This window comes from Chroicocephalus ridibundus, chromosome 14 (genome assembly GCF_963924245.1).
Source record: "Chroicocephalus ridibundus chromosome 14, bChrRid1.1, whole genome shotgun sequence".
Classification (NCBI taxonomy): Eukaryota; Metazoa; Chordata; class Aves; order Charadriiformes; family Laridae; genus Chroicocephalus; species Chroicocephalus ridibundus.
In genome coordinates, this window is record NC_086297.1 from 9,838,531 (window position 1) to 9,860,555 (window position 22,025).

A 22,025-nucleotide genomic window follows, 5' to 3' on the forward strand; every position below is an offset into this window, starting at 1 on the left:
CCACCAGTCCCCAGGGCACGGCCATGAGATCGCCTTCATTTCTGCTCAGACACGGCAGATTAGAGCCAAACACCAAGTACCAAACCAAGCCGCCTCCTCAGACCCTGGGCAAGAGAGCCAAGGGCTTCCCTGGAGCTGAACGGGCGCTTTCTGCCTGCAACCGCCCTGCTGCAGCCTGGGAATTAAGTCCCCCAGCTCTCCGGACAAAAGGATGCTCCTGCCCCAGCCCCTGCCAGCGCCCAGCTGGGCACCATCACCCCGGGGAGCACCACAACACCGTAATTGCTCTCCAAGGAGCACACAGGCAGCCCTCCCGCTCTCGCCAGCTGGCCCAGCCTCTGCACTCGATGGCTGTGACTTTTGTCCCCTCCCTGTCCCACTCATGTCTGTCTGTGCCACCTAGGCAGCCTGGAGCCGTCCCAGCACGGAGAGGGCTCTGGTCCCAGTGCAGGACTGGGGCGCATCTCCCCTTCCACCAGTTTATCTGGGGGAATAAAGAGATATAAAGAAAAAGAAAGGCAGCAGCAGAAAGCAGCGTTAGGGCAGGTCCCTGTCCCACACACATGCCAACACCGTCTCCTACCCAAGCACCAAAGCTTTGCCATTTCAGTCCCCGGCTTTGCAGGGGGAGGACACAGCCCGCAGTGCCACCCCTTCCACCCAGAGCCACCAAGCAAAAGGTCCCCGTTGCTTAGCAAAGGGCCATTCATCACCAGCACTGTGTGGGATGAGAAAGGGTTAACCCGCTGCAGCTGAGCCAGAAATACCATCCAGGACAAAGAGAGACTTCATGTCACCAGCGTCCGCCCAGCGCAGAAGAAGGGGCCTTAATCCGATTCCCAAAGAAAATGTGGCTTTTACAGCCCGGCTTGGCCAGGCCCCTCCAGCAAGTTTTGCATCCGCAGCAAGTGTTAACCCAGTTTGGGAGAGGGCCAGAAAACTGCAAGAGAAATCACTTTTCCACAAGTTGGTGAGAAGGGAGAGCCGGGTGGAGGTGGCTGGACCCAGGCGGCGTCACTGCAGCGGGACACGGGGGGATGCGGCCATCTCAGCCTGGCAAGGTCTGATGGCCCCAAAGCAACCCCAGAGCAACCAGACTTCATCACCAGTTCTCGTGTGATTTAGCAGCAACCGGAGAAAGCGTCACTGCCGAATTCCCACCGGGTGATGCTTGGCCTAATGCAATGGCAATTAGGGCGTACGGGAAGGGACCCACGAGGGATCCCAACGCTGCCCAGCATTTTGGGGACCACGTTTCGGGATGATGAGGGTGAGCTGGCATGAGGCAGAGAATTTCAGGGTGTTAATGGCAGAGCTCTGCCTCTTTCTGCAACCAGGACAGGAACCTCAGGGAGCAAAGCCAGGGATGCTGCTGGGAAGCAGACGGTGCTCACACCCGCTACGGATGCGGACAAATAGTCTTTGCCTTCGTCTCCCAGCTGACACCCGGGCACAGGTCCCATGGTGCTGTGTCCCCGACAACTACACCCCTAGAGCAAAAGGGGTTCGCCAGCCTGGCCCCTCTGCCACGGCTCCTTCCCACCGCCACGGCCCCATGCTCTCCTGTTACCTTGAAATTCCACATGCCCACTCCTCATGGGATTTTTGGACAGGCACTTCTAGGATGCCACTGAGCTGTATGTGCAACATTAACTCTTTCAGGCCAGTTTTTGTTATTATTTTTTAACAAACGAGCTAGCTTTACTGTACACTTCTCCACAAAGCACCTACCAAGTTTTAGAGATAAACGAAATATAGTTGTGTTCAGACACAGAGCCACAGCACCAGCAGGCGTACCCCCAGGAGACCCGTCCTTCCCTTTCCCTCATACCGGAGTGAAGCTCGGACACGTTATCCAAGGACCAACATCTCCAGCGCGGGTTTCGCCCAGCCCCAGCGTAGCCTTGATAGGGCTGGATGCGGCATCACAACCATACGGAAATCACAGCATTTAAAACCACAGGCTATAAAAATTCCACTGTGCTCAGAGAGGGGAAGTCTGGATTCCCCACGGAGAGGCGTCCAGGAACTGCCACTGCCAGATTATTAGCCACCGAGCCATTAGACCCCACCGCATCTGCATACCTCGAGCTACGGCTAGCACATACTAGTGAGGATATACGTGCTTAACGGCTGTGAGGTCAAACACATTCAACCCACCACCATCGAGTTACCCACGAGCCCCGCAGCCACACAGGTATTTCACTCTCAACACGGAAAATCACGGACTGCAACTACAAAAGCATGGAGGGGTCACAGCTCCCAGGGCTATCGCAGTCCTCCAGGTACTCCAAAACGTATTTTTTCTACCCCGACACATCCTTATCTGCACTCAGGATGCCCTTACAGCAGGGCTGTAAGCAGGGCACACACCCTGGATGGCTGTACCCCTCCTGGATGCTGTATCCTGCAATCTGGAATCACACCCGGACAGGGCAATGGCACTTAGAGGTTCGCATGTAATCGCAATTCTTGCTAGTTTTTTTTTTTTTTTCACAGAGTGGTGCCTGAGCTGCTACTCATCTCAAAACCAAAGCTTGATCGAGCGTTGCCTGCACATGCAAATCTCCCATCACCCGGCCCAGGCCCACATTATCTCGCAGGGGAATTCAATCAAACCAACGTTCGTTAGTGCCGGGGAGCCCAGGACCCTCAGCCAGCACGTCTCCACCAGCGGGGTAACATCTCTTCCCACCCTAGAGCTGCACCACTGGTCTGCTCCATCTGCCGCACCCAGCATCCAGGGCGCCCGGAATTCAATAGAATTAAGCAACTTACTTCACACAAGTGATATTTAACCCCAAACTTGCCTGGTGCTACAGTCGGATGTTCCTGTGTTCCTCTGGTCCCGGCGTTCGTGGAAGTCCACCCTTGAAAGCTGTGCAGGGCACGCAGCTGCTCAGCTCACAGAGGGCTGGATGCTCCAAAGAGGGGTTTGGGAGTGAGATGGAGTGACCTGTGATTTATGGAAGGGCAGACACAAGGCTCTGTCAGTGCCCTCTGGCCCTAAACTACAAAACCTCATAGAAACCCTATATAGACAGCCCAGTGTATCACTGAAAGCCACGGTATTAGGCAACAATATCAGCCCCATTGGAGCCCAGCTGCTCCCCTGGCCTCTATCTGCCCTCGCAGAGCAGGAGATAGTCACGGCCCTGAATACGTCAGCTCAGATCCATCCCGGATGCTTCTTCCCTGAATGAAGTGTGGTCACACCAGGGATGGATATAAAAAGCATGGGACGAAATCCTCTGGCACGAAGCCTTTCCCGCGCAGAGGCTGCCCACAGGCAGGACCAGCAGGGGAAACCTCCCTCCCTGTCTACCTCCGAGGGGTGCAAAGGTGCCGGGTGACAGCAGATCATCAGGATACGAAGGAAAAAGAGGGATTTTGGCACGCACACTGCACACGGCCAGGGGTGCCCCTGCCCGGGACCCCCAGCCTCTGACAGACTGAGGCATACGAGAAAAACCACGCACTGAGCACGTCCTGAGGGTTCCCACTGTGTCACTTAAACACCCGCATTCTCAATCCTCCACGATCGCTGTGCAAACAGCCGTCATGAGTGACGAGAGAAGAATCAGGAGGTGCCACTAAAATTAAAAAAAAAAAAAAAAAAAGATAAAAAATAAAGGAGCGGGGGGGGAAATCAAGTTTCCCACTGCCGGCCTGCATTGGTTCGCACCGCTACGATGCTCCGACACGGCCCGGAACCGAACTGCCCGAGGGGACCGCGGTGCCCCCGCACACCCACGGCAGAGCGGAGCGCGGCGGGACCCGGCTGCCGGCCCCGGCCCCGCCGAGAGCCCGCCTCCTCCGGAGCCCCCAGCCGCTGCCCGACCGGCCGCCGCTTCTCCCCCTCCCGCCCCCGCGCCCACCCCCCCCCCACCCCGGGACCCCCCCCCGGCCCCGCGGACCCCCCCAGCCCCGGGGTCCCCCCGCACTCACCCGGGCGGCCGCAGCTCCCGCGCGGGGCCGGAGGCGGCGGGGGGAGGGAGGGGGTTGGACGGGGCTGGTTCAAAAGAGCCAATTAAAGAGAAAAGCCGGGGAGAAAAAAAGAAAAAAAAAAAAAAAAAAAAAAAAAGAAGAGACGCTGTCGGGGCGGGGGGAGGCGAGTCCCGCTCCTCCTGGGCACCCGCCGCCTTGCTGGGGACAGCGAGGAGCGGCCGCCGCCCCCCCCACGGGGCTGGGGGGTCCCGGAGGCAAGAGCCCGAACATATCCCCTCCCTGGAAGGGATCAGCCCTCCCCTGGCAGGCAGCTGGGCATCCTCAGCCCCCTGCTTTTTTTTTTTTGGGGGGGGGGGGGGTTGGGGGGGGGTGTGTGTCCCCAGGGCTTCAGGTGCCTCCATCACACCCCACGGTGCATCCCCCATGTGCCCTGGGGACAGGCTGCAGCTCAGGTTTGGGAGGGCTGAGTGTGCGCTGGGGCAGGATAGGGGGGAGGAGGGGAGAGCAGGAGGATGCTTTTGGGGACCATTTCCCACATGGGCACTGAGAGCACAGAAAAGGGTCAGCGAGAGGAGGGTTCCCCCACTGCCTCGTTGGCCTGGAGCCCTGCACCACCCACCAGCACCCCCAAGGATGCCCAATGGGCATCCCCAGTGCTCATCAGGACAAGGGGCCATCAAACACCAGGAGGATCCTTGCCCATCAGTTCACAACCAACTTCCAGAGCAGAAACCAAGGAGAGAGACAACCACGGGCTGTCAGCCCTCCATTATGTCACCAGACACGCTCCCCAGGATGCTACAGAAATGTGTTTCCCAGGGGAAGTAACGCAAGAGCATCTCCAGCAAAGCCGACACAGCCACACGTCTGCCTGGCAGGCCAGGCTGCAGCAGCCCCTTCCCACTGCCTGCACAGGTGCCGCAACCACACCTGTCCCCTCTGGCTGGGGCAGGGCTCCCAAATTCAGTGTGGAGCCTTGCCCAGCCATCGCCAGCAACCAGGGTCCCTTTTCCCCACGGGGCTATGGGAGTTGAGCGAGGGCAGTTTGCCTGCAGCAGGGTCCCAGCCCGCTGGGAGCTGACACCCCACGGACCCCCCATCGCCTGGATCACACCAGGGTTGCTGCTACCTCACTTCACCCCCAGGACCCAGCACTGGCCACTGTGACTCCCCTCTCCTGCTCCCCGCCCGCTCCAGCCCCAAGACGCAGCCCGGCACATCCCCATCCCTCGGTGAACCCGAGCGGGCGGCACAGCCGGCTCTGCCTCCTCCCTTAGCACAGGCCCTGACAAAGCGTTTCCCTGCACCGCTGCCTGCATCATGCCCCTGGTATTTTCCCCTTGCTAAGTCACGACTCTATTTTTCCCCTTCTTACCCTTCAACCTCCCTTGCACTCATCGCATGGCCAGCCTCCAGCTTGCCTGCTCCACGGCTTCCCTCTGGAGACCCCAGCACAGCCCTTGCCACCGCTTTTTCTTCCCCGAGGCCAGGGAAAGCTCAGGCAGAGAGACTTACTCAGCCCAGGATTACGAGGAGGACAACACACGCTGCCCGGCGTCCGCAAGAGCCAAGGATGCTTCAGCACCTACTTCAGCTGCCGCCCCAGCGAGTCTCCCCCCAACTTCTGCAAAGTTCTGCTCAATTCCCTTCGTAAAGGTCTCGCAAAGCAAACCCCTCCTGGCTCTCCGCCTTCCCTCACCACCAGACATGAAAAGCACTCGAGTTTCTCCCCGGGTAACGCGGGTAAAAGCCTCCAACATCAAAGGCACCACACAAGAGTTATCCCCCCTCCCGTCCCTCCCATGCAGCAGCGCTGGGGCTGCCTCCCTTGAAAGCGCGGCAGCCTCGGTGGTTAAGGCGCCAAATGCACTCGAGACACAGTTTTGATTTTTTTTTTTCTGCCTTTTTTTTGTTGATTTTTTTTTTTCATTCAAACTCAGCCACAAACTGGGGAGCTCGGGGCAAATCTGAGCTCTCCTTTGGGGGCGACGTGAATAGCACGGTGCTGATGGGGGTTTGCCCGCTGTCTGGCGTGCGGTCACCCGAGGAAAAGGGGAATGAAAATACTCCCCGTGCCAGCCCTGCTCGTTGCCCAACTTGAAAGGAAGCCACTAAGTGACCTGGAGCAAAAACACAAACACCCTCCGAGCGAGCAGATTCTCATGGGTTTCTCAGCAGCCCCCGTAACTCCGTTCCTCCATCTGCAAAACAGAAACAGCAGCTCTCCCCCTTGGCGGAGCACTTTGATATCTCTACAGCAAAGCAGGGCGAGGGAGGGGTGTTTACCTTCCTGGAAACAGGGAGCAGCATTTACACCCAAAACAACAACAGCCTCAGCTCTCAGAATACCGGGGGAGAGTTGCAGACGCAGCAGGAACGGCCGTGGATTCCGAAGACGAGGAGGACTAGAAAATAGCTTCAAACACCGCAGGGATTTCAAAAAGTCATAGGACCACATGGTTTCTTGGCCCATTTAAGAGCATTCTTCATCCCTTCATCCCACACAGCAGTTGTTCCTGCCAGATCACCGCCTGCCCGGGCTGCTAGGTTAATTTTATTGCTGGAACATTGAAACAACCTTCATTTGCTGGGGGTGGTGGGGGGGGAGGTGGGAGGGCTCTGCCGTTTAACACTTGGCCGCGTTCGTGCTGTGATTAATATCACCCGATGCACAGATACCAGATGTTCTCGGGGCAGGCTGGAGCGCATCCTAAATTGCACCAAGATGGAATTTTTTGGGCAATTTTCAGGGAGTGCTGAGGGCAGGCGCTAATGGGAAAGCGGAGATTTACACAGATATGTCAAAAAAAAAAAAAAGCAAAAAAAAAAAAAGCCTGTGGGGTTATGGCACCGGTCATAACCCCTGGGCTGGCTGCGATGCCATGGGCTGCGCTTCTTATAATCAACAGCTTGCCATTTTGGGGGCAATTACACCAATTTCTGTTCTTCGGTATGTCACAAGCCTCCGATTTCCGTGCGTCCATAGCAAAAAAAGCTTTCAGTTTTGCCCCTGCCTCTGCTGCTCCCCTGGAGCTCCAGCTCCAGGAGGGAATTGCTGGCAGAGGAACAGCAAACACTCCTAAGGTTCGACCTCTCTGTGCTGCTTTCCCAGGGTCCCACTCCAAGCCCACTCCAAAGCAAACCCCCCCAAACCAAGCGCCTCACTCCATCAGCAGCTTCTCCCCACCCCTGCGGGCTGCCCGCTGGGAGGAGCTTCCCAGGGTCACCTCCACAAGCGTCCATTTAATTAGAACCAAATCCTATCACGTTGGAGGCAGGATCATTCCAGCTTTTTGGAGGCCACGCACCGCCCTGCCGTACAGCTGGCCTCCATCAGGGCGACTTCTCCTGGCCCTTTCCTGGGTGCAAGGGGATGGGGGGCATCTGCTCACGGCGAGGGGAGCTGGGACCGGTGGCCTGTCCGTCTCCAGTGTGACACAACTCAATGCTTACTTGAGGAGGGCGAGCACCTCGCTGCGCCAAGTGGCCACGGAGCAGCATTTGGTGGCCAAGTCTCTCTGTGGCTTTGTACCCAGTGACCATGGCTCTGTGAGCAAGGAGAGGCTGAACCGGCAAATACCAAGGTCCAAATCAGGAGGGAATTTGCTGGGGCATCGTCAGCATGGCAGAACCACGAGAAGCCCAGAAACCTCACCGTGGGTTTCTCTCTCTTCTCTGCACCCTTGCTGTTGATCCCACATGTGGGCCGTGGCTGACGTCCTCCAAAAATGGATTCAGGCAGCCCCAGCACCTGATGGTTTTCTCTTTTCTTTGCCTGGGTCAGGGAGCTTGGAACTGAAGTTTGGGTCATTCTCAGGTTCCCCAAACCACCTCATCCCCATACTTAATACTTAACCACACGGGCTGTGGGTCACACATCGCTTTGACAGCACTGGGTGCTGCTGATTACGTGACTGGTGGTAATCACTAGCACTGGTGTCACCAGGGCTCATACCACACGAGACAAACCAGAGTGAAAAGAGGGTCCAGAGCAGAAAAAACACAGTGCTAGTTGTGCCTTCTGACACAGGCGCGAAAAAGAAACAACGAAAAAGAGCGTTTCCCCTCCCTGAAACTCCATCGCTCCCCGCTGCTGGCGCGGGACACGCTGCCAGCAGGGAAAGCGTGGGAGCGTGTGCGTGTCCGTGTGTCCGGGCAGGACCTGCAGCGATCGCAGGCTTGAGAAATCCCACGAGGCTGCCTTTTCATTTCTACTGACACGGTAAGGTCTGGCTGACACCTAAAGCCTGGTCTGGGGGGTTGGTGAGAGCAGGAAGGACGGGTAATCTCCCTGCAGGCTCCCGGAAAGTCCCTGCTACAAAGGACTTCACCCAAGTGAAGTCTCTCTCTGTCTCTCCTCCAGCTTTTCCCACCGCAGAATCGTGTTGTGCATACAAAACCATCGCTGAATCGTGAATTTACACCCAGAAACCAAAAGTAAAAGATCTCTGTTATTCACTTCTTTGAGCAAAGGTTAAATCCAACCAAATACATCAGTTTTCGCAGACAGGACGAGCGTTTGGCAGCCAGCGGGAAGGAACGGGAACGTGGGAATTCCTCCTACGACTTGGCAACGGGCTCTTCCCCCAGCACGGGAGCCCTCTGGGGTCTGCTCAGCCTCCGCCAAGCTAAGAAAACCCCTCATTCAAGCGCTCAGTAATCTCACAGGACATCCTGTAGCTCAAGGAGGAGTTTGGATGAGGGGCTGGATGGATTCAAGCTGCCTAATTGCTGGAGAGAGAGAGAGAGAGAGAGGAAAGGTGGGGTGGCAGACCCGGACCTGCTGTTTGGAGAAACACTTCTCTTCCCACTGATTACAAAAGGTGTCTACAGCAAATTAGCTACCAAGTTGGCCATGTTGAGGTGTAACGTGAGGTCTGCCTGTGATGGGCTTCATCATGACGTGTAAAAAGCCACATCAATATTTCCAAGCCCGTCCTTTTATAGCTAGAGGCGTTAAAAAGCAGCAGGCCAGGGGAACAAGCGCGTGATGGCCCACAGTCCACGCACAAGCAGCTGGGGAGAGGTACGGTCCTCTCCTGGAAAAGGCTCCGCTATTTCTGTCCCTGCCCACATGCACACAGTGAGGGGGACGCAACCCCGGCCTGGCCCCGGCGTGTTCCCGGCAGCAGCAGGACTTGGGCAAGCCATGGCAAGCCAAGCTCTGCCGAAGGACAGCTGGGTTTTGGGTGCAGCCACCGATGGTGTTGGACCTGCAATGCAAGCTTCTACCCCAGGTCCAAAACGCTCGTGCTGGGCGTCTTCATCCAGCACCACCCCAACACCAAGAGAGGCCCCGAGGCTCTCTAAAGACTAATAATGCCACTTAACTCCACCAGAGGTCCCAGGGCCCCAGCGTGGCATCCAGCCCCTGCCTCCCTCGCTCCAGCTACTCCTGTCATCCCGCACCCCATGACAGGGCATATCTTGGGGTTTGATGCTCTTCCAGCATCAGGGTGATGGGGCAGTGCTGTGTTCAGAGACATGGAAGAGCCAAGACATACATCCTAAAAGGTATTTAGGCACTAAATTTAATTAAGCTGTAACACTTCCCCCAGAGATTTCAATACATAGAGAGAAGCACCGATACTAGAGATGTTCAGGGGCAGACCTGCACCACAATCGTACCAAGTGGGGAACGATGCACCCAGCACCTGCACCCAGGTCTCACCATCACCACTCCACCCTACACAGCATTATGTATACGCAGACCGAGACCAGCGCTCAGGACCAAGAGCACGGTGTCCACATACGCGTGACGGAGGCCAGGAAGGCAGATGGTTGCACTTGCTGGGAGAAGTGGAGACACCCAAATTAGTCGTTGCTACTGAGTAAATTCTCAATGGATCATCAGGAGACATCACAGGAGCTGCTGGGGAGACAGTCACCTCTAAGAAAGCAGAGCTTGGCTTGGGGCGTGAGTAAAAGAAACATCTCTTCAGACCTACCACGCACGCTTGGCCTGTGTTTTGATTTTGGGGTTCGCTTGTTCCTGTTTGGCTCTGTTAGACCTAATCCCTAGCTTTACAGCCCCCACAGACCTAATGTCGTAACAGCAGGTCATGCTTTCTGATCCAAAAGAAGGAGAACCTTCCATGGGACGTATTCAGAGCAACTCCCCTGGACACAAACCTGCATGACACCAAGAGACACCCCAGCCTTGTCCCCATTTCCTACAAGGACTAGAGAACATGGCTAGGCGATGCTGCAGGTCCCCCACGAGTAGCCGAGGAGGGGAGGCAGCACCCGCTGACCCACAGCAACACGTGTCCCTAGCTCCGATGCACCGGGTGCCATGGTTCCCACCAGCTTCCCAAATCCTTGTCCCAACACAGCCAGCAAAAAGCGGCTGCCGAGCTGAGCCCCATCACCCCATGAAACCAGAGCAGCCCCACAGCAACCCAAGCTCCGCTCAGAGCCGCCTCCTCCCCAGGCTGCGATCTGCAGATAACGGCAGTGGCTTCGCTCGCAGCCTCTTAAAGGTCACGGGCCACGTTAGGTTTGAGGTTTTCAGTTCTGCAGGATATGGTGCTTGTTTCTGCACCCTCTCATAGGTGAGAGCAGAGAGAGCTGCCGACCTCAGCATGTACCCGGGGGGCCAGGTCACCCCATGTCCCTGGAGCACCGGGAGTGCTCTTGGGGCACCAACCATCAGTCACATTTTTGGTCCTGGAAGAAAAGCATCACTGAAGGTTCCAAGAACAGACCCCAGACCCAGAGTTTGGGATCACTCAAGTAAGGAGTGCAAGCTTATTTTTCAGGCAAAGAGCAAAGGGGAAACCAGACGTGCCTCCAACCTCACCAAGGCAAAGCCTTCTGCCCAAGGAAAGCCACGTCCTGCCAGGACACGGAACAACTCACGTTCCTCCAACCTCCATTATAAATCATCTCCATCACATAAGGGAAGGGAATTTTAGGAAACAAGCCCATTGTAGAGAAGGGCTGGGAGAAGAAGCCACCACAATGCTCCTGTGGTCTTTTACAGCCCTGGTAACTCATTTGCTGGCAAGACCTCCACCCAAAAGACGCATGAAGCACCTCGGATCCAGCCAGGGTTCCCTGTGAGTAGGAGAGAGGTTACGCACCAGGTATTGCTTTATCTACCACAAGAGTCTAAAACCCCACAGCTCAGCACCCCTCCTTTGCCCCGTGTGCTGGTGAACTGGGACCAGCAGCCACGTCCCACCAGACTCTTCCGAGAGCCCCAGCACACAGACCCCGGGGCTTCTGGAAAGCGTCCTTAAAATAACCATTTTAACAGGCCCCTAGGTTGTCAGGACCAGGAAATAAGTAAAGCCTAAGGCAGGAGAAACAGGAATGCAAAGTCAAGGCATGAAAATATCTGTTTCTACTCTTTTCATCTGGCAGGTTTTCTGTTTGAGGACCGAGGAGCACCAACTTCTGACAGCTTGGCCAGGCCAAGATCCCTTGGTCTTTGCAAAGGTGAGGGCAATGGCTGGGTGCTGGGTTTAGCCCTCGGGGGCCGTGGCAGGTCCAGCACAGCCCCACTCTGCCCAATGCGGGATGGATGACCCTGCCCTCCCCGTCCCATCCCACCCACAACATCTGGGCAAGGCAGGATCACAAGGTCTCACAGAAACTTGCTAAAACTCCCTCCTTGGGCCTCAAATTGCCCATTCATTTCAGATTTCAGACAAGCTGAGCGATCAACTTTGGCCTCCCTACGGACCTGCGGTCCGGCGAGACGAGCGCTGCCCTCGGAGCCTTTCAATGAGCCGTTTCCCAACCTCTTCTCAAACCTTCCCGTGCCTCTCCCACTGCTGCGGCCCCGGGGCTCCGTGTCCCCCTGCGGCAGCCGTGGGAAGGAGGGCACATCCTGCGCGGGGACGCGCCGGCCCGCAGTCACTGGGAGGGGGACACCGGGGGTCAGCCAACATGAAGAAGAAAAATAAATCAACCGCACGGCGATTTACACAGCGGCATTCGCTCCTTCCTGCAGACCCACATTTTCACCACAGCTGCTCAGCAGAAGCCGGGGATGCTGAACCGCCTGAAGGGCTCCAGGACACTTCTGTGGAAGGATGTTTCCTTTTCCAATGAATTCCCAATCCCCATCCACCCTCCCCGAGGGCTCCAGGAGCCCCGTGGACCTGGGGATGCTGTGTGGGCAACTGCTTCACCAGCTCCATCCGTGAGGTTTTGCTCCGGGACGGGGCGAGTGGGTCAAGCTTCTACCCAGCACCATTTGGGACAGCAAAGCCTTTTCATTCCCCCCCCATCCATTCTGTGCAACCACTCTCCTGGTCCCTGCACCGCATTGCAGCCGCATAAGCAAATGGGGACGGCTCCAAGGCAAATAACTGTATTTTTGCCCCAAAACAGCCACAGCATCTGCCCCTTGGGTCCTGCAGCCCGTCCCTCTGCTCCTGCCTCCCATAGTCCTGCCCAAAAAAAGCAATGCTGGGGCCAGGGCTGGCTCACACCCCCCCGAGCTCTAACCAGCCCCAGCACGTTGTGCAAGAGCAGTGGGCACCACTGATGTATCACAGGGCTGCACACACAGCTTTCAGCCAGCTGGAACTACTTTGGGGATTTAACTCAGCCTCATCTTTCCCTCCCCCAAGTTTGCCGGCCAAAGCTTTCCCGGGGAAAAGCGCCCTGTGGAAAAAAACCTGGGAAAACAAACAGTGTGTGCCTGGCCAAATCCCTGGCCCCAAGGGCTGCGTGGCTCTGGGTTCGGTGGGGTTATGTGCCGCGGTGAAAGGTGAGCAGCAGCACCCTGCGTCGCGCGGCTCGCTGAGGATGGGACTTACCCCCTCCCCATCCTCGCTCCTGGGGCAGCTCCCACTGCCCCAGGTGAAATGGTGCAGGAAAAGAAGGGGTGAAGGAGGAAAGCCAGGGTGGAGGAGGTTGGGAGCACAGCATAATGCTCCATTCACGGGGAACCCACCCGAGAGGACACCCACACGCTCTGCTTTCTGCTCCTGGAGCTGGAACACCACCTCCCAAAGTGACTCAGGTCCCGGCACAGGCTTAAGAGGTCTAATTTTCCTTCTGTTATGAGCAATTTTATGATTCTCGGGAGGAAGCCAGTGTGCACGAGCTCAGACCAGCCCAAGGTGCCGCAGAGAAAAGCCCTGAACCGTATTCCGCTTGCTCTGCCTGCAGCTCCCACCTCAACCCTCTGCTGCAGCTGAGGGCTCCCAGCCACGTGGCATAGGTATTTTTGAGCCGACTAATAACACTTTGAATAAAAATATCTAAACCTCCATGCTCCAAGCCAACATACTGGGGTTTGGAGAAGCTTTCCATAATGGGACAGTAATCCCCAACAAGCTGAATCACATCCAAAGATGCGACACCCATCGGAGAGCTCCAGCGAGGACCACCACCAGCAGAACCGCTGCCCTCCCCTCCTCCCTGCCTGCACACAAATACTCTCATTTCTCTTCTACCCTTGTGCATCTCCGTCCTGGACCAACAGCCAGCTGCTATTCCCTGCCTGGCCAGGTAGATGGTGCTCAGCCAGCACAAAGAGGGAAATTATCCAGGCTGGAAAACTTAAGTTGCGTCTGATTAAGCCAATAACTCAACGTGGTTTCCGCTGACAAACGCGGAAGGTCCCGCTCCGGCCCCAAACAAACGGGACTGACTCAGATCCTGATCACCTTATTTTAGGCTTTCGCCTTTCACTTCGGGCTGGAGGGTGGCAGATAAAATAGTAGCGCCCATTTCATCCAAACCAGCGCTTTCCCGACTCTCATTTTCTGCTGGGAACTCACTCACCCTGACACGTCGCCCCCCACCTTTGACCAGCTCTCCCCACACGCTTCCCACAAACCCAAAACACAGCAAAGCCCAGTGGGGCAGGAAACAATTTGCCCATTTTTTCCCCCTAGAAAGGCAGGGGTGTGGGGATCCTGGCGGGGAGAGGGGGGGAGCACGGGCTTTCCATCACATCACCCCAGGGTCGCCCTCCTCTGCCGTGCCGGATGTAGGACGTCTAATATTTCTCCGGTTCTGTTTTAACACTCACACCATCTTGGGAGCAGGAAGCTTAAGCCGTTTCCTGCAAGGCATTGCTCTGCCCTTCCAATATTTTCAGCCTCGGTGCAAGCTGGTTTAAAACCAAGCCTGGCAGCTGGAAGTGCGAAATCAAAGGAGGGGCTTGTGGAGGGAAAAGGCAGTTTGCGAAACCCATCCCGTCCCCGCGGCTGCAGAGCAGCAAAATAAATATTGCCGCAGGCAATAAAAAAAAAGAGAAAAATTAATTTAGCACGTCTAAAAATGAGCAGGAAAAGCAGAAACTCACAACAATGTTCTCTGCCCCCCCCCCCCCCCGCCAAGGCAGGCAGCACTGTTTCCCAGCAGAAAGCCACAGCCATGTCCCCCCTTGTCCCTGCAGCCTGTCGTCTGAGGTTTTCCCAGCTTTGCTCTCTCAGTGGAGCCCAAATGATGGCTTTGGTTTGCTCAGTCTTCAAACGACCATCCCATAGACCGTCTGTCCCACAAATGGGCTGAAATAACTCCAAAGAGACCCTTCCCGCTCCTCCGAGTGCAGGAGAAGCCAAACGCTTGCTCCCTGAAGCTCCGCAGAGCAATTTCAGGCCATGCAGAGCTGGAACCCCGGCAGACCCGGGTCAGTGGAGCTCAGCCCCATCCCCATGTCACCCTCACCAGGGAGCAGTCACCGCTCAGCCCCATCCTTTCTCCCTCTGCCCGAGGTCGTGCATGCAGAGGAAGGATCCAGCCTGGTGCAGCATCCCGGAGAGACCCTCTTCCAGAGGGGAGGACCCTGGCCACACTGCCCAGGTGATTTTGGGCAGAGCAGGACCAAGATTGATGACGTTTGGATGGAGTCTTTACCAAGCAGGAGCAGCAAGGAAGAGGAGGGAGGTAACGCTCTCCCTTTTGCTTGCTCTGAAGCTACAGACAGACAGAGCTGCTGGCACAAGCCCAGGGATCCCCTCTGCTACTGCAACGGCTTCACGGAGGAGAAGGAGCCATGGGGCCATGAGGGAAGCAGAGCCAGGCTCTCCTCTTGCTTCTTCCTCCTCTGCTCTTCTTCATAACCCGGTGTTGCTGACTGCTTTCCTCGCTAACCAAACGGGGATTAAAATAAGGAGCTGGTTTTACTGCACTGTCTGAGCTTCAGAGAGGTGCCCAGGCGTCACCGGGGAGGGGGCAGCAGGGAGGCGCCAGATGGTGATGGAGAGCCCTTGGGAAGGACGAGCAGGGTACGCTGCTGCTGGTGTCATTTGGACTAGCTTCAGTCCCAACACAAGAAAAGAAAACAAATCCCCCAGGACAACCACGGGCTCTGGGGACATGCTGGATGATGGTGGCCAAGGGGGAAGGCAGACAGAGGGCAGCCCACGGCCTGCTGCTGTTCCTGGCTGCTCCACTCCATGTGTCACACGTGAGCACTGGTGACCTCCTCCCAGCTCTTCTTCTGCAGGTGACGTTCACGGACACGTGGCCTTGCTAGAGGGAAACAAAGCCAAGCCCCAGGGCCCATGCACAGGCCTCTGCTTCACCGAGCTCCTCCTTTGCGAGACTTTTCTGCCCAGGAACCGAAGCCACAAAGCAGAGAGGAAACCCCAGAGCTCCTTCAGGGCCGCACAGGAGCCCTTCACCTCTCAACCTCAGGGCATACATTCCTGGGCTGTAAATAAACTTTTATTTACTACACAAAGCAGGGCAAGGAGGACCGTTTCCCCGAGGGATGGTGGGAGGAACATCAGCATTATGGCAGGATCTCAGATTTCATCTGACTCCACAATATCTGACTCCTGGAAACCTCAGTAGGAACCACACAGGGCATGACAACACCTCTCCTGTGGCCACATACCACCCAAGTCCTGCTTGTCTCATCGTTCCCAGTCCAAACAGGAATCTCTCTAGGGCACAGCTCTGCCCAGCCACCCTGTGCCCAGGACCACCAGGTTTGGAGAGAGCATGGCTGAAGCAAATTCACCTCCCACATCCCACAGAGCAACACGCAACCGAGGTCCATCCTCTGCAGATGAGCCATGATGGATCTAATGCTGCCCTCCAGGACCACCCGCATCTCCCTGCTCCCAGCACCAATGTGCTGCGTTACCACGGTCTCCTCCACATTTCAGAGCGCTCAACCACCTAAAGCCTGGGCACCATCCTCAGCACTCAACTGGGTCCTCTCGTCTTCTCCAAGGCCACCCAAATGGGTGGACAGGGGATTCTTGGGGGTGGCGTGACCCCAGGGAGGGCCTCAGCAGCCTGTGAACTTGGCCTCCCACTTCCACCCCCTTTATCTGTGCGTTGGGCTGCAGGAGGAAGCGAGTTCAGCCAGAGTTTGTCTAAACAATTATGTTTTATCAGAAAAGCTGCTCAGATCTACTTCTTTTTCCCAGGACAAATCTGGACAACTCCAAGGTAATCTCCATTCTCCTTCCTATCTGCACAAGATGGAAGCAGGCAAGGAGGACATGTGGCAAAGAGCATCCAAACACCTCACCAGTGCCTGCTCCACCTCCCTCAGTGTCAGCAGTCTCCATCACTCATAAATCAGGAGGCAGCATCCATCCCCACATCTGCTCCCCACACATCCAGAGTTTGCCTTCCAAATCCTTTTTTCTCCTCCAAGCTACGGGTTTTTCAAATTTAGGAGAAAGGAGACTGAAGAGCTTTCTTCTAGGCTGGAGAAGGTTTTGATACAGAAACCATTTGATACCCTTCCTCTCCTCCTGGACAGCTGAGGACCTCTCTCAATGTAGAGCCACTCCAGTAAGCTGGGCAGAGCAGCTTCTGCCATCCTGCACGACCCCATCTGCGACCTTACCACCAGCTGAACCTTAAAGCAGAAAGGACTCAATGCAGGGACCAAACCTGAGGCATCTTGCCACTTTCACCAGAAACTGGAGTGGGTAGAGGGATCCACCCATGACAATGAGCAAGTGAACAGCAAAGGCAGGATCCTGACCAGGTTCTCCTGCCATCCAACCTTTTGTCATCTTCTCCGTGTTTTTCTGGCTCTCGGTCCCTGAGCTTATTTCCATTATAGATGGGAGTGAGTTGCCAGTGAAGGCCCCAAGTATGTCACGCATGCGATGGAGGACAGCAACCTCTACGCCCTAACAGCATGAACCTGTGCATTCGTAGCTCCAGAGACTGTAACCAAGGACTCATCCTGTATTTCCATGTACCAGCACTGCAAAGAAGGGTTCAGAGGACACCACCACCTTGGTGCATCGGTAGAAAGCAGCACAGGCGCCCCAGATCAGAGCAAATAACAGAGTAAATAAAAATTCCCGTCCAGAGTCACAAGGTGCAGGGGAAGCAAACACAGGCAGGGGCTCCAGCCCAAGCTGGGTAGGGCAATACCTGCGATGGCCCTCCAGATCTACCCGTCACACATGGAACATGCCCCGGGTGCATTCATGCCGGAGTTGCAAACAATTCCCTGCCATTTAAGACTTGGGAGCTAGCATACAGTTGTAACTGACAAAGTTCCTTTCAAGAGCTTATGTATCATTAACTTTTATCACTGCCGTCTCCTCCTAGGCACCATACTCTTTTGGATTCCCATCTAATCTTCTTTCCCTGAGACCTCCCCAAACTGAGCTTCTCTTTGAGAGCGGGAAGGAATGTCTGTCCCACTCCATGCACAGCAAGAGAGGAAGAGAGAGGAGAAGATGGAGCCATCATAAAAAGTTAAAGTACTATCGATAAGCATCAAAGACAGTCTGATCCGTGCACTTAAGTAAATGATTGTCCACAGCGACCTGTCTGCAGAACAACCTGACACAAGGGGACCAGGTTTGCTGGGGGGCTGTCAAGCACTACTGATAAGAAGGGATTGGTGGCTTGCACAGCTCTGTCCTGCTGCCACATCCCTTTTCACCTCCATCCCTTTGACTCTGGAAATAATGTAGGAGGGCAAAATTTGTCTTGCCCAATGGAGGCATCTCCAGCCGAACTGACGGCGCAAGCTCTCTACATTTAGCAGAGAAAAATAAACGCTTTGAGGACACAATTCACACCAGCCTAAGGGAGACCTCCAGACGATTAAGTCAAGTAAAATGCATATGGATGAAGCCATGTGCAAGGGATCCATTGGGAGCATTCCCTGCTCACAGACAGACAAAGGCTGAATTCACAGAGAGACAAAAGGAGGTAGGTGCTCAGCTCCCATCAAATATTTTTGGACCCCTTGGAAACACTAGCCAGGGCCATGCTAGAGCTGCACCACGGAGAGCCTCTGCAGACCCAGTATTCAGAGAACACCCAGGGGCTGGTAAGACCACCCAACTCAGACATAACCTAGATACCATCTCTTGGGTTGAAAAGCTAAACATAGATCCAAGGTTATGCTCATATTTGCTAGAGCATCAACAATCTTTGAACTTCAAGGTGTTGAAAGATGCTTCACTTCAGTCATTCTTCACCCCTGTTGCGCAAATTGCCTTTGCTATGCAAAAACCAACCCACTGCTTCCACACAACAGAAACTGCAGACAATACCAGCCAAGGAGGAGCCAAGCAATCGAAAGTCCTCATGCTGTCACTCCTGAGCTGGCACAGCAACCTTAAATGCCTTGTTAAAATTATTTGCTTTTCATAAATGCGTAAACATCTGCAAAGTTTTGCTGCTTGCAAAATGTTCTGGACCAGACCCTTCGGTCCAGCTTTTTCTCTCGATACGTCCGGTACTATCTTCACGCCAAGATAAAACAAAACAATTCGAGAGAGTGAAATATTTCTGCATATGACCCTACAGAAATCCAGGGAACTTCTACGCAGAGACCCATTGAGAAGACCAATGAAATGAATGGCCCACATTCAACTAACTTGAAGGAAAGCAGCCGTCTCCCCAAGTCCCTCCTCTAAAACCTGTAACAGATGTAAGAAAAATTGGGCCCAAAGAAGTCTGAGCACAGGCTGCAATCCAAGACCAGCTGCTTCTTCCATTTATAGCCACATTCACTTCAGCTTCGTCGCAGCATCTTGGACAATACAAAAGCATCTGTGTGCCTGTTTGTTTGCGGGAGGAGTAAAGAACACAACTGGCTTGCCGTCAAGTTATCTCTTTTGCTCACAACAGCGTTTGATCTTCTCAAAACAAAGTTATCTCTCTATAATCTCAATTCAGTTCCTCAAGTCCTCTTACACAGTTTATAGAGTTGGCACCGCACCCAGCCTATGGTGTCCCTTCGACTACTGGCCAACAGAAACAGCTCAGGCAGGGACAGAGGTCTAGAAATAGTATGGAAGAAAATGATTTCTTAACTACAGAAGGTTCATCACCACTGCCATCGTTTCCCTCCCCCAGCAGACTTGTCACAAAACGAATGGCCAGGCCTGACTGCAAGAGATCAAAGCAAACTCTCTTGTTTTATCTTGGTCAAGATAACGGATTTTATTTGCCTTATCAGCCTGTAGGATGATTAACCTAAATGTGAGAAAGCTTGACGATGCCAAAGGAGCTGATGGGCGGGGAGCGTGTTCCCCAGCACGACTGCCATGGGCTCCAGACGCGCAGGTACCGCAAGATAAACAGAGAAACCCTTGGGTCTGGTTCGTACACACCACCCTCAGCCAGGGCTGCATCTCCCATTGCCTTCCCGTGTCACTTATACGTACACAAATCCAACAGCAGGCAGGATTTTTTTTTTCCTCGGCACAGCAAAGGCACCTCTCTGCCCCGGTTGGCACGCGCAGAGGTGTGGAGCCAGGAGGGTCCCGCAGCCGCACAGGGCTCCCACCCCCACACAGCCAGCACAGACCCCACCAGCCTGCAGAGAGCCCACACTCCAGGGGCCGTGCCGTTGGCCACCTTCTTCTGCCTGGAACTGGAGGCTTTGATCTCTACAGAGACATGTTCAGCCTCAGATGCTTCCTGCAAGCTTCAGGAAGCAACGACATTGATGCACAACCCAACCTAGCAATGGAAGAGACCCGCCAGGTCGTCAAGCCCAGCACCGGGAGGGCTCCGCAGCTCAGCATCCACGGGTTTGCCCTCTCCTGGTCTCAAACGACACAGGGCAGGGAAGGGAAGTGGGAACTGTAACGTTTCCTATGGGAAACTATTCCTTCGCATAATGAATCTCCGCTGGGGAGATCACTGCTTTTCCTATGGGCCCCCAGGGACTTCCAACGGAGCAAAGGAATTAGGAATTCTCTGTGTGATTGTGCCTGGGGGGTCTGGTTGCCTGCGATGGAGCCTGGGGGCGAGCAGGCTCGCTGCCCGGGATGTACCCTGCGTGGTGACAGTGATGGCATCCAGATAAACTGTGCCCACGCAGACGCAAAGAAGGGGACACATGAACACCAACGTGACCAGAGCTGAACACGATATAATCAGTTTGAGAACAACTTTCCTGGGGGGCAAAGATGTGCAGCAGAAGTACCATCACATCTACATCACCAGGCCTCCTTCCTGACACCCTCAGTGCCCAAAATACACCCCTAAAGGCGCATATGGTGGGAGGGAGAAAGCAGAAAGCACCTTTTTTCCTCCCCGGGCAGGCAGGAGGCCACGCACGTGGCTTCCCGGATCAGGCAGCGTCTCCACAATGGGACACGATCGTCTCCTCTGCTCATGCTCCCGCTCCTTCGTTCCAAGTCACTGGCGCTGCAGGTTTCCATTTTTCCAAATTATCTCATTTTTGGCACCCGACTGCATGGACCGGGACTCTGCGCTTCCCACTCAGCCCCTCCATTTGGTATCTCAGGCTGTAGGCGCTTTCCCATTAAAAATAATAACAACAACAAAAAAATAAGACTACCCGTAATCTAGCCCAAATACGTCAGCTGGTTTTAAGGAAATGTTTCCCTACAGCTTTCATCTCTTTGCACAGTCAAATGGCAGCGCAGCTCGGGGAGCTGGAAATGATTACTCACTGCGTCTCCGCTCAGCCCTGGCCTCTTCATCGCGGGGAGCGTCGCCGTGTTAATCCTCATCCAGATCTCTCTAACCCCCAGCTCCAGCAAGGCAGCCCGGCCCCGTGCTCGGCGTCCTCCTTGCAGGACAGCACAGAAGAAAAGTCACCCCCAAGGCTCGGGTGGCTTTGCTTCTCCAACCCTGGTGTCCACGGCAGGATGGAGGCTTCAGGCTGGCTGGGGGGGGACACCAGGCTGCAGCCCCCACCGCAGCTTCCCCAGCACAAAGCAACATGTTCCTGGTTTTCAGATACAGCCTTTGCAAGGAGCTCAGTGGATCTCAAAGTTTTCTTTTTTTTTTGGTATTTTTTAATTTTTTTAATTTTAGCTCGACTCTACGGGAGCCTCTAAAACAGCAAGTTCTAAAGAAAAGACTTTCCACAGGGGCCCAAGGCTGGAAAAAAGAATGAAGAAGTTGAATTGCTTCACTCTCCTGATGCCATTCTGCTTGTTCTGCAGCAAAATAGGAGGGGGGGACCCTGCTGCTTTTTATGAGGTGCCTGGCGCCCTGTGTGCCTGTCCCATCAGGCAGTGATGGGACAAAGGCTCCAAAAAAGCTGAAAGCTCAGCGATGGTTCAGACGGTTTTGCACATCTCCGTGGTGGGACACGGCTGCTGCAGAGGAAGGTGGAGTCCTTGTTTTAGGTGAGCGTTCCCATTATTCATTGTATCTGCCTTGATTTACCTAAGCAAGCTCTAGAGCATCCTTGCAAGAGAGGACCACTGGGGAGGAGAACTGTGGTCCTACCAGTTGCCAAGAGCAGGAAAATGAAGCGAGGGCAGGAGCCGGCAGCAGAGCTGCGGTGCAGAACCGGCCCTGCTGGCAGCATGCCGGCCACGGGGCCACGGGCAACATGACCACAGCAGCTTGTGCGGAGACAAAAAGGATCATCAGACTAAACCAGCTTTCTCTTCTCATCTGGGATTGCTTCTAATCCATCACCTGAGATCCCAGAACGGAGCCCTCGCCCCAAATACAAACCAGTTCAGGTCTGGGGGGAGCAGAGACGAAGTATTAAACTGAAGTGGAAAACATTAACTTTTCTTGGACCAACAATGTCTTTCCTCCCAGCCCCGACCACCACCGGGTTGCAAGGCATGAAGAACACCACAGGAACAGGATGTTCAACCACACGTGCACAACACCAGCATCGGCAACGGAGGGCACCAGTGGAAGGGGATGCTGAGGCAGGAGGA

General features: G+C 55.0%; 1 protein-coding gene across 9 annotated transcripts in view; it reads right to left on the reverse strand.

Annotated features, from left to right (window-relative positions):
- Positions 1-22,025, reverse strand: part of SEPTIN9 (septin 9) — a 143,532-nt gene that overhangs the window by 34,648 nt on the left and 86,859 nt on the right. Inside the window, exon 1 of one of the 9 annotated variants that reach the window (XM_063351877.1) lies at positions 5,464-5,576. The exons of 6 other annotated variants lie outside the window; for them this stretch is intronic. The gene's annotated coding sequence lies outside the window, so the exon portion shown is untranslated. Of the gene's footprint in view, positions 1-2,810; positions 2,934-3,948; positions 3,971-5,463; positions 5,577-22,025 lie in introns of those variants that run through there. 2 more of the 9 variants (XM_063351879.1, XM_063351878.1) reach the window with 2 other exon arrangements.